The sequence below is a fragment of the Triturus cristatus genome, chromosome 2_2 (genome assembly GCF_964204655.1).
Source record: "Triturus cristatus chromosome 2_2, aTriCri1.1, whole genome shotgun sequence".
Classification (NCBI taxonomy): domain Eukaryota; kingdom Metazoa; phylum Chordata; class Amphibia; order Caudata; family Salamandridae; genus Triturus; species Triturus cristatus.
The window spans coordinates 1,086,961,057-1,086,974,413 of NC_140582.1; the positions used below are offsets into that span (position 1 = coordinate 1,086,961,057).

Consider the following 13,357-nt stretch of genomic DNA (forward strand, 5'->3'; position numbering starts at 1 on the left):
CCCACTAACATCGATGGGCGCATTCTCTGCATTGGTTTATTATTTTAGCCTACTGGTGAGCAACATTAATTCCATTCTTTTCACCACCTTTTAAATACCTTGAGACCTTTATTTTTCTTCATTCTGTTTTCCTCTTGTTTTTCCTCTCGCTCTCCTATGAATGATATGTAGGACAGAGGGTGCCCTGAGCACACACCAGGGTCTAAGTTGAGGCATGACGCCAGACGATAGTGGAGAAGCCTCACTCCATTTACAATTTCCTTTGATGGTCTCTAGATCGTTGTATTAAGTACATGTCAATTCCTCCCGCTATCTTTGTCAGAGGCATTGAGTTAATACTGAAATGGGGCCGTTGGTAGGGATGTGATACCTTGTCGGTTGCCAGGAGCTTGCTGGTAGTGTCCACCCAAGCATTACGTTTGTTGACCTAGCTGTTCTGTTAGGCCATGTTAGTCTGATGAGATTGTTCCATACAAACCAATTTGCACATTTGTTGTTATATGGGCTTTCACGAGATCACTTGGATTTTTTTGTATATATTATAGTTTGTTCATTTTTTCACTTTGAGTACAATAGTAAGCAGAAGCACTGAAGTATAGATCCTGAAGAAGGCCACACCACCTCTGTTGAGGGTTGTAGGCTGAAACATGTCATCCTCCTTCTTTGATACAAAAAAGTAGGTTTAATTTTATGGGCAGTGCCTTGTTTTTAATACTTGCCCAGGGACGCACTAAAAGGGATTTGCATACCCTGTAGCTAGCTTTAACCATCACCAGTTTCATTTGTTTTTGCTCTGCTGCCCTCATCACCCTTAGCTCATCTAAAAGTTATTATACTTCCCTCTAAAGATCCGTGAGCTCCTCCCCCTGACTAGGAATCACAGTGCGAGGAGGTTCCCCAATGATGAAGCATGCCACCTATGGTGGGTGAGGGAAATCGTCCTTTAAAAGGGATTCTCCCACACGGCTAGGTCATTACTTATAATAGTATTTTGTTTTTTGTAGACCCAGGAGTTTATATTGTAGTTCAACCATATACAAGAGGTCATCACACGGTAATGCTAGCTGAGAACCTATAATTCCAATAATCGATAGCTGGCACATCCTAATCCTCAAATATCCTAATCAGACATTGAATTCATAAATCCAGGTACAGGGTGACCCTTTATAAAAGTAGAAACATTTGATGTATGCTTTTTATAGACGCAAGGCTTAAACTTCCATCTATGGAAAATGTATTAATAACTGTTTTTCTCCTGCATTTTAAAATTTATTTTAGCAGTAACAGGGTCAGAAAAGGTCAAAGAACCATAGAATGGCTGAATATTATGTTCCATCCAATATAAGTATTGTACAGAATTTCTTGTTCAGACGCTTTGTGTGTAGCAAAAAAACTGAAATGGGCTCACAAAAGAAATTTGTGAGGATGTTGGACCAGCAGCTTTGGTGGTATGTTCATTTTAAATTATTTATTTATTTTATTATATATATTTATTTATAGGTTTTATAATGTGCTTTAATCACCCCCGGAGGGGTATCTCAGTGCAAAGGACATGGTAGGCTAAGCTGAGAGACCAATAGCTAGAAGAGAAAGGTTTTAAGACGCTTTCTAAAGCAAAGGTAATCGGGGCATTGTCGAAGTTGTAAGGAAAGCTTATTCCAATAAGACGGGGCAAGGTGAGAAAATGCCTTTCCTCCTAACCTTGTTCTCTTACTCTGAGGTACCTTGAGAAGGGATTTGGTGCCAGAGCAGAGGGTTCTAATAGGGGAGTATCAGGTGAGTTTTTTGGCAAGGTAAGAGGGGCCTTTATTACAAAGAGTCTTATACACCGTGCAGCAGATCTTAAACCGCACCCGCTGGTGAACTGGCAGCCAGTGGAGTCGGCGGAGAAGAGGAAGGGACAGAGTCCTGGGGGAAGCGTTCAAAACAAGGCGTGCAGCGGTATTTAAACCACCTGCAAGCGCTGCAGAGACGACTCATTCGCCGAGATTAATAGCGCATTACAATATTCGAGGCGACTCAAAACCATCGCCTGCATAAGAGTTCTACGGGACGAGTCCGGGAACAGAGGAAATACTCTCCGTAGTAATCCCAATACATTAAAGCAGGAGCCGACTGTGGCAGTCACATGCTCCTTTAAGGTCAGAGCCTGATCAAGACGGATGCCTACATTTTTTACACAAGTCTTAGGTGGGGAGGGGGGGTGCGCAGAGATCTTCTGGCCCCCACTCGGGCGTCCACCACAACGGGGCATCACCAAAGAGCATAAGCTCCGTCTTTCCGGCATTGAACTGGAGGAAGTGGTCCTTCATCCAGATAGAGATTGTGTTCATCCCTGAAGCAAAGGTGTCTTGAACTGAGGGAGCAAATTTATTAAAAGAGAACAGCAGTTGCGGGTCATCCGCATAGAATATGGGGACAAAGCCCAATGTCCTCAGGAGATTAGCCAGGGGAGCCACATAGATGTTGAATAATGTTGGGCTTAAACATGAGCCCTGGGGTACTCCCCTCTTTATTTCCCTAGTCTGTGAACAATAAGGGCCAAGATTGATGGTCTGAGATCTAGAAGAAAGAAAGCTGGACATCCACTGCAACGCTGCACCTCTCAGTCCCATCTCCTCCAGTCTCCCCAGCAAGATCCGGTGCGAGACCGTATCAAATGCGGCGGAGAGGTCAAACAGCACCAGAATCGTGGAGTGGCCGCTATCTAGGGTCATTCTGATGTTATCCGTGACCTCTAGTAGGGCGGCCTCCGTGCTGTATTTAGGTCTAAACCCAGATTGTGAAGGATCGAGACCACCCGTGGCTTCCACATAGTCAACACTACACCACAACAGCTTGAACGTAAACTAGTAAAAACTGTTTCGATTATCCATAGTGTAGTGTGAGAGAAATAATTGGTTAAACAACATTGTAGATCACCCACAAACTCGCAAATGCTACTGATTGCATGCTCTTCCCTGTGTCTTCAAAGGACATTCACGCTGTTGCTCCGCCACTTTTATTCTCTTAGTTGATATAACTTAAAGCGAGATAATTATTATGTAACATCTAGTAAATTATTGTTGAGACACATTTGTTCTAGTCAAACAAATATAAATGTCTCTTAAACTATAATTGCATGTATGTTGGACCAAGGGCATATGTTTTTGTAGGTCAATGCTCATGGTTGTTTATCACTCGATGCAGCACCAAAATAAACTAATAAATAACCGTGTAAAATCGATGTTAGACTTCTAGTTGTACCAGATCAAACATAAAAAGACAGAAATAGACATGTGTCACTCACCTGCAAACTCATGGAATTAAGTTTCACCGTGAGGATAATAATGTGAATGAATACAGTACACTCCAGCATTGAACGAGCAATTTTCCCCACACTCATCCATCCATCTTTCAGGCACCTAGCGTCTCACGCTGCACACTTCCTCCCAGTGGAACAGCAGAGACAATGATTACCGGCAAGCCAAGAAGCAGTGGAGAAGTTACCTGATACTTAGATCCTACTAGTTACGGTACGGTACAGACCTTTCAGGCAATGAAGCCATGGGTGAGGCTGTGGAGTCTTGGGAAGGTTTCTCAGTTTTGTTGTACTTCAGGCAAGACTGAACTGTCTGTTAAGAAACATGGAAAGCCACTCAAAAACAAGAGTGCCCTCATAAAATGTGACAAAATCTCTGTATCTTTGCAGAAGGAAGACATGTTGATCAAATTGTGAATTTTCGGGATACCTGAAGGGGTGGAAGATGGGATTAACTCCCAAGTCGAGTTCTTAGATACATGGATTTAAAAAACTGTGGGTCTGGTTTGCGATCGGGATTTTGAGATTGCAAGAGTTCGTTGAGTGCCAAGCCATCAACAGAAGAATGCAAAATAACGAGAGCCCAATTTTTATACTTTCCATAATTCAAGTTTCAGAACTCCTCCAAATCCACATGATTTGAAGGCTCAACATATTTGATGGGAAGGATCCAGAATTGGTGTTTCACAGGACAGTGTGAAAGGAATCATATGCAAAGGTTTTCTGGCCGTGAGAAAGACTAACATTTCAGCTACCTTTGAATCTGCTGGGCCCTCAGAGACAAAAACACTTTTAAGTAAAAAAACATGTATGTGCCAAGAACCAAGTTAACTAGATAAGTAGTTGAATAATATCTTAGAATTAGTCATAAGTACTTGACCAACAGAGCTGGTTTGGCATTACTTGTAATGCTATATAGTTTCTATGTCATAGCTGATATGTGTGATCACCTGACAGAGAGCCAATGTACAATTTTGTCTATTCTTGTGCACTACATCGATTATATACCACAACTGGTAATATATGACCACCTGTTAGTTCTTTAATTATTGATGTTGCCTGCGGTTTGTATAGCAAATGTTTGAACTATGCATCATGATTTGGATGCTGACACAGACACTGCTGCTTATCCTTTAAGGGTACGTCTTCCTCATTAACTATTGGTAGGCTAATGTATACCTTGACCAAGGAGTACTGATCGCATGCCACTTTACTTGTACTGATTGTACTGAGAGGTACTTTTATTGGTAATGGCCTTCTCTTGCCGGTCAACAGTAATGTAACCCATTTAGCCTTATTCTCAGATTGGTCGGCTTAAATATTTTACAAATGTTGTGCACGTATTAGAGTTGCTGGTTAATGACTTGTGCCCCTTATTTTGGGGGTTTACGCTTAAAGCATGCGGATTGGGCCCAAATGACATGAGTCCTCTTATGCATTCAACTAACCTGCTAAAATATTTATTGGGACTGACGAAAGGCGGCAGGGGGTTAATTGCCTGGACGTTTTCAGTGGGTTTTCCATTTTTATATTACTTTTCCACTTTCATGATGTTCTAAGATGTAATGATACTAGGGTTACAATCATTAGCTATCTTTTGCATCACTTTGTGAATCTGAAAAGCATATGCACTCTAAGGAAGCTTTTCTTAGCGTCTGAGAGATGAAGACATAAGAGGGAGATGTATGCAAGGTAATCTTTCGTTGCCCATAGGCAGACTTCTTCATTTGAGGAAGAAACTGCACAAGATAAATTAGCATCAGGGCCATTTTATAAACCATAAACAGAATTGATAGTTGCCTGAAAGTCTCTAAAGTTACCACAGTTGGCTACTTTTAATGCAAATAGACTTAGAGGCAATGTGGAACTAAAAATGACCATACCGTTGTAGGAAGGAAACACAGGCACATTCTGTATGTTCTCTCACCGCCTCAAGTTATCTTGGTCATACTGAGTTTATTCTTGGAGATCTACAGGAAACAAAAAAAAGGGAGTGAGATATTAGCCAGCATAGTTTAAAGGACAAAACAAATATTAAATTAAACATTCATCCAATATCAAGTTTATTCACACCCTTTAATACTATTTCTCATCCAATTTTGTTTTTAACAAATCCATTAAAATTAAAACATCGCTTTTTTGAAATGCTATCTAAACAATTTAAAGATCTTTTGATTCTTTTGGGGATCAAAATTGCATTCTTTATTTGACACACTTCAAGATGTTAACACAAAGAATATAATTCGATTTTCAGTAGAAAATTATGAAAACATGAGGAATCTCTTTAAAGTCAGCATAATTAGAGAAGAATGGTGCAATCAGAAAACAATATTGATATACTGCCTGTCAAATCTTATTTCATTTTCACAATCTGTATGGATGAGAATTCAAAGAGCATACAAAAACCATGCACAATTCCGTGTTCTCAACTGTCCACTCAAAATGTATACAACACCAACACGAATCTTCAGAGTAATTTGGAAAAAATATGTAGCAACAAAAATCTGCCGCTGTAACGTACCTGCATCAAAAACTATTAAAATTATCTACAGAGTTCAAAGACTCTCAATTTGCTCAAGTGCCACGAGACCATGCTAGGGACAAAAAGCACTCCTTATACATTCGCCTAAAAGAAGAGTGTACTTGAGATTACTGTAAACGTATTGTCCATAGCCCACACCAGAGGTGGGCAGCTCTTATTTTTCACTGCATAAAGACATGCTTTCCCTTGCGAAAAGTGTAGAAAATGTGGATACCAGAAGGCATAATACACTGGTCTCTCAAACACAATCAGATGAGGGCCAGTGCCCTACATATCAACAGTAGAAGTCACGACCATGTCAAATTCGATCTCATTTTTGTTTTAAAAGGAGGGTCCTTCAATGTCATAGTGACCCACGCTCTGCATCGCTATTAAGTTGGTTAGCCAAGATCGGGTAAGCAGAAGTGGTTAACCAGACCACTTCTCGTTTTTTATTTTTTCAGAATGTTGACACCTAACCTGAAAACAGATTTGTAAATACCGCTAAAGGCAGATAAAGATTTTTGTTTGGAGTTAATTGTTCCATGCTGGCGATTAAATGCTTGATCAGGTTACAGCAATATTTTAAAGAGGTGAAATGTAAAGCTACCCACTTCTAATTGTCTGACCAATGTATGCTGCAATAAAGACCTAAATAAAAACAAGTTTGGTTTTGTGGTTTTTGAGCATGTCATTTTTCATCACAGTTGCGTCGCGTTCAGCATAATGTGTAAGAGGACTGTTGTGAAACCAAGGCCATTAATGAAATTACTGTTTTTATATTATAAAAGTTTAATATATCAAGTTACTACTAAGCAATTTAGTTTTAATCAATGTATGAACATCGGAAGGCTGAAGGACTGAGTTTGCCATATTGGGATTGAATTTGTGACAAGTAGGTTGCACTAGATGTCAGTACTCAGCACTTTAGTCGCCAAGCCATCTTGCAGCCATCTACCATAAATATTGGCCAAATAGAAATCCAGCATCATCAGAGCAGTAACCAAAGGAGGAAATCTACTTAAAACATTGTGGTTGGGGGTCAAGGGGAGAGTACGAATATTATTTAGAAGTGAAGTATCTCGGGAAAAGTAAGATGGGGAATTTCCAATTTAAAAATAATGAATAAGTAAAAGGATGCATGATGGGTGTTAGAGGGCACCTCTGTACCTTCCCCTCAACTACCCCACCCTCCAGGCTGTTTAAGAAAATCAGTTTGGCGGGATACCCTTCCTGGGCAGGCCACTGGGTTAGAAATAGGGCCAGTTTTGGCAGGGATGGCAGGGGAAAGCATCCTTCCTCTTTTATCCCTTACCCTGAACACAATTCGAGTCACGTGGAGCCATTTTTTAGAGCAATATCTAGTAGGTTATAAGTGGAAATTTCTTGTAGTAGGGTAGGCTAGTGGACTGTTGAATAAAGGTAGTTTGGGGCGATGATTGAGGGCATTTACAGTTTTTAAATTAATTATTTCAAGGACTGCACGATTGGCTGGAGAATTGAGCGCATAGGGTGCGAGGAGGCTGGGCGAGCCGCTCCCTCACATCTGATGTAGAAGAGGCTGGGCTGGTGGAGGCTCGCGAGCTGCCTTGGGACATGGAAGTAAAGCTTATCAAGCCTTAATATGATGGACTGGCTTCACTCGTGAATTTCTTACTTTAAAGCATTTTGATTTGCATATTTGCTGTTACATCACTGGCCGTTATCATTTGTGACTTACATAAGAATTGGATTTTAACCACTTTTCTTCGATCCTCGGAGCGCCGAGGGAGAAGATTATGACTGCTGGCACATACTGGATACATTTCCAATGTGTTTCCATTTGCTGAAGACCTTTTGAGCCTTGAAAAAACACATTGAATAAGACGAAACACGTGTCGGCTGTTTTCTGTTCAGACTGCCCAAAGGATTGAATATTCTAAGAAATATTAAAGCAATTGGAACTACCATTTTCTCTCAACGTCTTCATATTCTGTGGGTTGTGGTATACAACTCTGGACCTGTCAGATTGACGGACTCTGTATTAACAATTGGTGGTGCTCTGGACTCATTTGCTGTATTGGAAAGTGTTTTTCTTATATACTCACTATCTGGTGACATAGTGTTACTTCATCCATTGAGCACACGCTACCTGTTGCTTTATGTATATATTTCCTGAAATTGTAATGTGCTAGCATCTAGTGTAGACCACGGTCAACTTTTTCTTTTTTGATGACGACTGATCTGTATGACACCGGAAGGAGAAAAGGGGACTGCAGGGCATATGTTTTTGAAGCTACACATGTTACGAACAAGATTATTTTGCAGACCTACAGGACTATAAATGGCAGTGCCAAAGAGGCAATTAACAGTTTGAAGGAGCAATGTTTGAAAGACGTGACGGAGCAATGGTTAAAAGAGCTGGGAGCGTTTGAAGACTCGCACTGGGCTGAGGTATTGTTAAATAACTAATTGGGTATTTGGAGGGGACGGTTACCACACACTTCAACTTGAGATGGATCAATATATTACACAGAGTTAAGGCCATGCTGTATATGATTGGGTTGATCATAGATCTTAAATATATTATATGTGAAAAGGAGGTGGGCTAATTTCATCTTTCAATCGGAGAATATTCAGTTATACAAACGTTTGGAAAAGACAGCAAGCAGAACCACTGGCTGTGCTGAGTGGGCAGGTGTTCCCAAAATATCCAACACAGTACTCCAAGATTGCCTATTTTAGGAATGTGGGTAGAAATAATCCTGCCCAAGTATAAGAAAAAGTGTGATTTCCTATAGTTAAATGATGGGAGAGATGGCATGAAACTGGGTTAATACTGTAAGCCCTAGTGTAATTGTATGGAGGCAAGGAATGGACATGTGCATTGGGAGAGAAAAATCCGTATTTGAAGTTTCCCCAAAGACACAGATTTTTTTTGACTGAATGAGGAAATGCTTAGGAATATGACAGATACCAGACATGGAGCCTGATGTACCCCAAGGGGGAATGAATTAAGACGATATGAGACTATTTTACGGAGGAACATTTTTGAGTGCATGTGAGGAACATACCAGTAAACAAATAGGCAGTACAGTATAAGAGGACAGGAAGAATTAAGATGCGTGAATCTGACTGTGCAAGGACACTAAACATTTTCTCTTTTGTTTTAGTGAAATATTTTCTGCCTTGTAACTATTAAAGTATGACAATACAACATTTTAAAAAGCAGAAAAAAAGCAGACACGAATTGATACAGGAAAAAGAAAGAGCAATATTGAGATGAGGGTCTTTTGACAGATGGACAGGACGGAGATTATCATGCAACAGGTGGGGAGGGAACTAGAATTAGGACTATGACCTTCCTAGGAAATAGGAAGTTCCTCTCTTGTTAGCTGGCAAAGGATGCTACTTGTTAGATATTTGTGGACGAAGCAACAGGTTAGAAGGCAAGTGAGGTGAGAGTAAATGGGCTGTTAGGCAAGAAGGGGGAGGAGGCTGAAAAACGCCTTAAAAGGGCTTCTTGAGTTCAGACTTCTTGACAGGGTTAGGAGAGTTGGATTGGTTCTCGGGCAGGCCAAACCAACACGTGGAGGCAGAGGTAGTAGCACCTAGGAATATTGAGCAAGGAACGGATATTTGCATACATAGGAGAAGGGTGGTTCAAGACCAATTAGATGGACAGCCGGGTTTTAAGTGGGATGAAAAAACTGGGGGGGGGTCTCTCAAAGGGGCGTGACCAATGCTTGGGAACAGGCAAGCTAAAAATCTGTGTTTGGCATAGTGCGCCGCCCGACTTGTATTTTGTTGATTCGGTCATTGCATCCATATATATGATACAACAAGTAATATACCGACAAATATTCATGATTATTGGCTTTGTCAATGGCTGTTAGCTGCATAAGATAAGCAGCAACTATGGCTTGTACATAATATTGAAAAAGCTTCCACTTAAAGCTCTGGTGACACCACAACAATTATGCCGCTCCTAACTTTCAAAAAGAGAAGGGAAATCCAGAGAGAAAATGACTCTTTAAAGATGTCCCTTCCCCTACAATGCTCACCAGGCATGACGTCATGCCGTAACTTCTCCACTAGTGAGAAGTGAGCAGTGTGCACACGCGCACATCAATGTGCCTGCTGTCACTGCAGTCCGCCAGTGCCAGGCCACGAAACAGAGCCCGATAGAGACCAGTTTCGAGGCCCTCCTTTAAAAATCTGCGGGTGCTCAGCACCTGACAGATCCGGCCCACTTAAAGCTCTGGTGGACAGCATTTTGAAAAGGAACAGATAGAGTTGAAAGAGCTCTGGGGATGTGAGACAGAGAAAAAGGGGTTTTAAGAATGGTTGGTTAGCTTCTTGAGTTGCAATAACAAGGCATTTGTTTAGGCTGTGCGGCGTGATGCCAGAATTTATACGAATATAAAGCAGAGTTATTCCATTTAACCCCCCTTTTTCTACTAAGTGTATCAGGATAGTTAGTACAGCCTCACCCTAAGAGGGCCTGCGGGGTGCTGTGACTGATCAGTTAAGTGGGACAGTCTGATGAACGATTTGTCAACTGGACAATGTAGTGAAATCTGGGAGGGATTAGGTGGAGACACGCTCAATGTGGTGTCTCTTATCTGCCATATCCTGCTCCCCAGGCAACACTGCACGCCTCAACCTGCCCTTCCTAGAAACTTTTGGTATATATTTCGAGAAGAAAGTTGGATGATACCGAGGCCATCTTTGGTTTTAAGCCTGTGAAGGAATAAGTTAGGGAAGGGGAATGAACTTTACGGACTGAAGGGTTACAGTGCGGGATAGGTTCATGAACGGACTAGTCGGGGATAGAGAAAAGAGGCGGATGGGAGAGATGCGCTCTACAAGATGTACATGAGAATATTACGAAATATAAGAGACAAGCAGAGGACCAAAACCCGATTAGGAGAGGAAGGAGGTTTAATGACAGTTAAATTAATGGCATTTTGAAAGGCTGTTTTTGGTGGATGGGGTTCAGTTTATTTGCATTAATAAGAACATGTGCTTTAGGCTTTAAAAAATGTCGCCAGAGCCGTGCAATTACGTAGTGCAGGCCTGTCATATTAAAGCGGCCTTTTTCTTACTTAAACCGGACTTGCATGATTCTGTGGTATCACCCAGTAGTTCATAGTCACATCTGTTTTGAGTCTGCAGGATTGCAACTAAAATATAGTAAACTCAACATATACTACGGCAGTAAAGTGCATCGGGAATTTTGATGCATATTCTGTTTTTAAAATATTGACCTCTCCAACAGGACAGTATCACCCGTTGCTCCTTGCAGCCTCAGGTAATGCTTGAGACTCGGCTACTGACCCCTCGACCATTACAGATGTTCTTTCACTAGCCATTTCAATACTGGAGTTTAGTACAGTTGTCGGACCTGTTCATGGCAATAGGTGGCCAGGGGTGGTAGAAAGTCAGCATATATACGTCCCAAACAAGGAATACCTTCAATGAAAAATACACATATTAGAGCAAACTGAAGAAGGCTCCAGGGTGGCAGGTTCACAAGAGCCCCGGCCCTTTCGAAAACCATATTGAATATTACTAATGATGGAATGCTCGTCTGCCCAAGTCTGTATTCTGGATAAAATTACTCTCCCAATTATTTTAACCCTGGAGTCTAGGAGCGAGATGGGGCGATAGCATGCAGGATTGTGCCTGCCCCCCTTTTAAAAAAATCGGGACCAGAATCGATTCTCTCCAAGTAGCAATAAGACCAGTCGATATACAAGCATTGATAACATGGGTAAAATAGGTCCCCAGAAGGCTATGTTATATTTAAAAAGATCCACAGGGATGCCATCTGGCCCTGGAGCTTTACCACTCTTACTCGATCTAATTGCCGCCTCAATCTCTTTCAAATCCAATTGCCTTCTGTCAATTCGAAGCTGCCTTTGCCCTTACCTGGGACTCGTTTTGGGACCGTTAGGCTGCCGCTTGGACCCGCGCTGCGAGCGCTTGTTGCCTGGGTTGCTGCTCCCCCCCGCCACCGCTGTCAGAACATCTAGCGGTCGCCGATTGGGGGGGAGCAGGACTACAACACCCAGAATCCCTGGCTTGTTTCCCGCCCCCACACACAGCCACTTCTGCGCCCGGAGGCGCTGAATACAATCAGGCTTCCTCGGTGGAGCGGGAGCCTTCTGTCAATTCGAAGCTGCCTTTGCTCTTACCTGGGACTCGTTTTGGGACCGTCAGGCTGCCGCTTGGACCCGCGCTGCGAGCGCTTGTTGCCTGGGTTGCTGCTCCCCCCTGCCACCGCTGTCAGAACATCTAGCGGTCGCCGAGTGGGGGGAGCAGGACTACAACACCCAGAATCCCCGGCTTGTTTCCCGCCCCCACACACAGCCACTTCCGCGCCCGGAGGCGCTAAATACAATCAGGGTTCCTCCACGTCGCCGGACGTGCGCGGGCGGTGCCGGGCTAAGCCCGGGCAAAGGGCGGGCCCTCTTAGGCTCTCAGAGGCCTGAGGAGGCTGGGCTGGGACAATTTCCAACTTGTGGATACATATCAGCCATTCGAACTGTAAGTGTGGTGCGGGACATTTCATTTTGTGAATCAGAACCTGATTTTGTCCCTGAAGGGGAAGGTGTAACTAGTAACAATCAACCCATTAGTATGGCTAAAGTGAACACCAAAACAGGTATGAGGGTGGTGGGTATGGGGACTCTTGATGGTTATCTGAAACAGGTAGAAACGGCAGTTGCAAAGGAAATCGAATTAGTTGAGCGGAGATTGTCCTTGGATCCAATTAGGCAAACCGTTTCTCCCTCCTTACCTGTAATGGAACCTGCCCCCATTGATGCTTCATTGGACTGCTCGCACCCCTACTTGATTTCAAATGGGTCAGTAGCAGCAGATAGTCTTACGATTTCTCCCGCCCCCCTACCTGTATCTAGTGTAGCTCCTTTCCCCGTGGCTATATGCACCAGGCAGTTGAGGGCTAGACCAGACATGATAACCAATCGTAGTAAAACCGTCCCAGGGAAAAGGAAGGCTAAGAACACCCCACATGGTAGCCGGCAACAGGCAAAACAGCCGAGAAATAGCAACTCCGAATCTGGATTGGATCGAAATGGAGTTAATGTCCCCCACCTAGACAATGAGGACAGGGGGGAGGGAAGAAATGATTGTATTTATTTAGATACTGAGAACAGCAGTGGGGGAATTATGTCAGATTTTGTTAAGATTTTGGATGCACGTCTTAGGCCATTTACTTCGCCCTTAATGGCTAAGTTAGAATGAATAGAGGACTGACTTAATGTAATTGAAAAACATCTCAACACAAAGGGTTCAAAGACGGGGCCAAGTACATCGGCAGCTCACTCACTAAGTGTAGTTACAGCTTCAGTTAATAACTTGTTGGACTCTATAATCACCCCACTCCAACAACCAGTACCCCTAGCGACTTCCCAGGGCATAGGACTAAGTATTCCAACTTTAGTGCCAAAAGTCACTGGAGCCACTCAGGGAGAGAAACAGGGTCCTCGGGGCCCAGTGGGGAGACTAACAAGCACATGCATCAACCA

The 13,357-nt window shown here is 42.7% G+C and overlaps 1 protein-coding gene across 2 annotated transcripts in view; it reads right to left on the reverse strand.

The window, feature by feature from the left end:
- The window catches only part of ST3GAL5 (ST3 beta-galactoside alpha-2,3-sialyltransferase 5), a 495,924-nt gene that overhangs the window by 351,622 nt on the left and 130,945 nt on the right, over positions 1-13,357 (reverse strand). For both annotated transcript variants that reach the window (XM_085642613.1, XM_085642614.1), the window contains exon 2: positions 5,185-5,271. The gene's annotated coding sequence lies outside the window, so the exon portion shown is untranslated. The remainder of the gene's footprint in view (positions 1-5,184; positions 5,272-13,357) is intronic.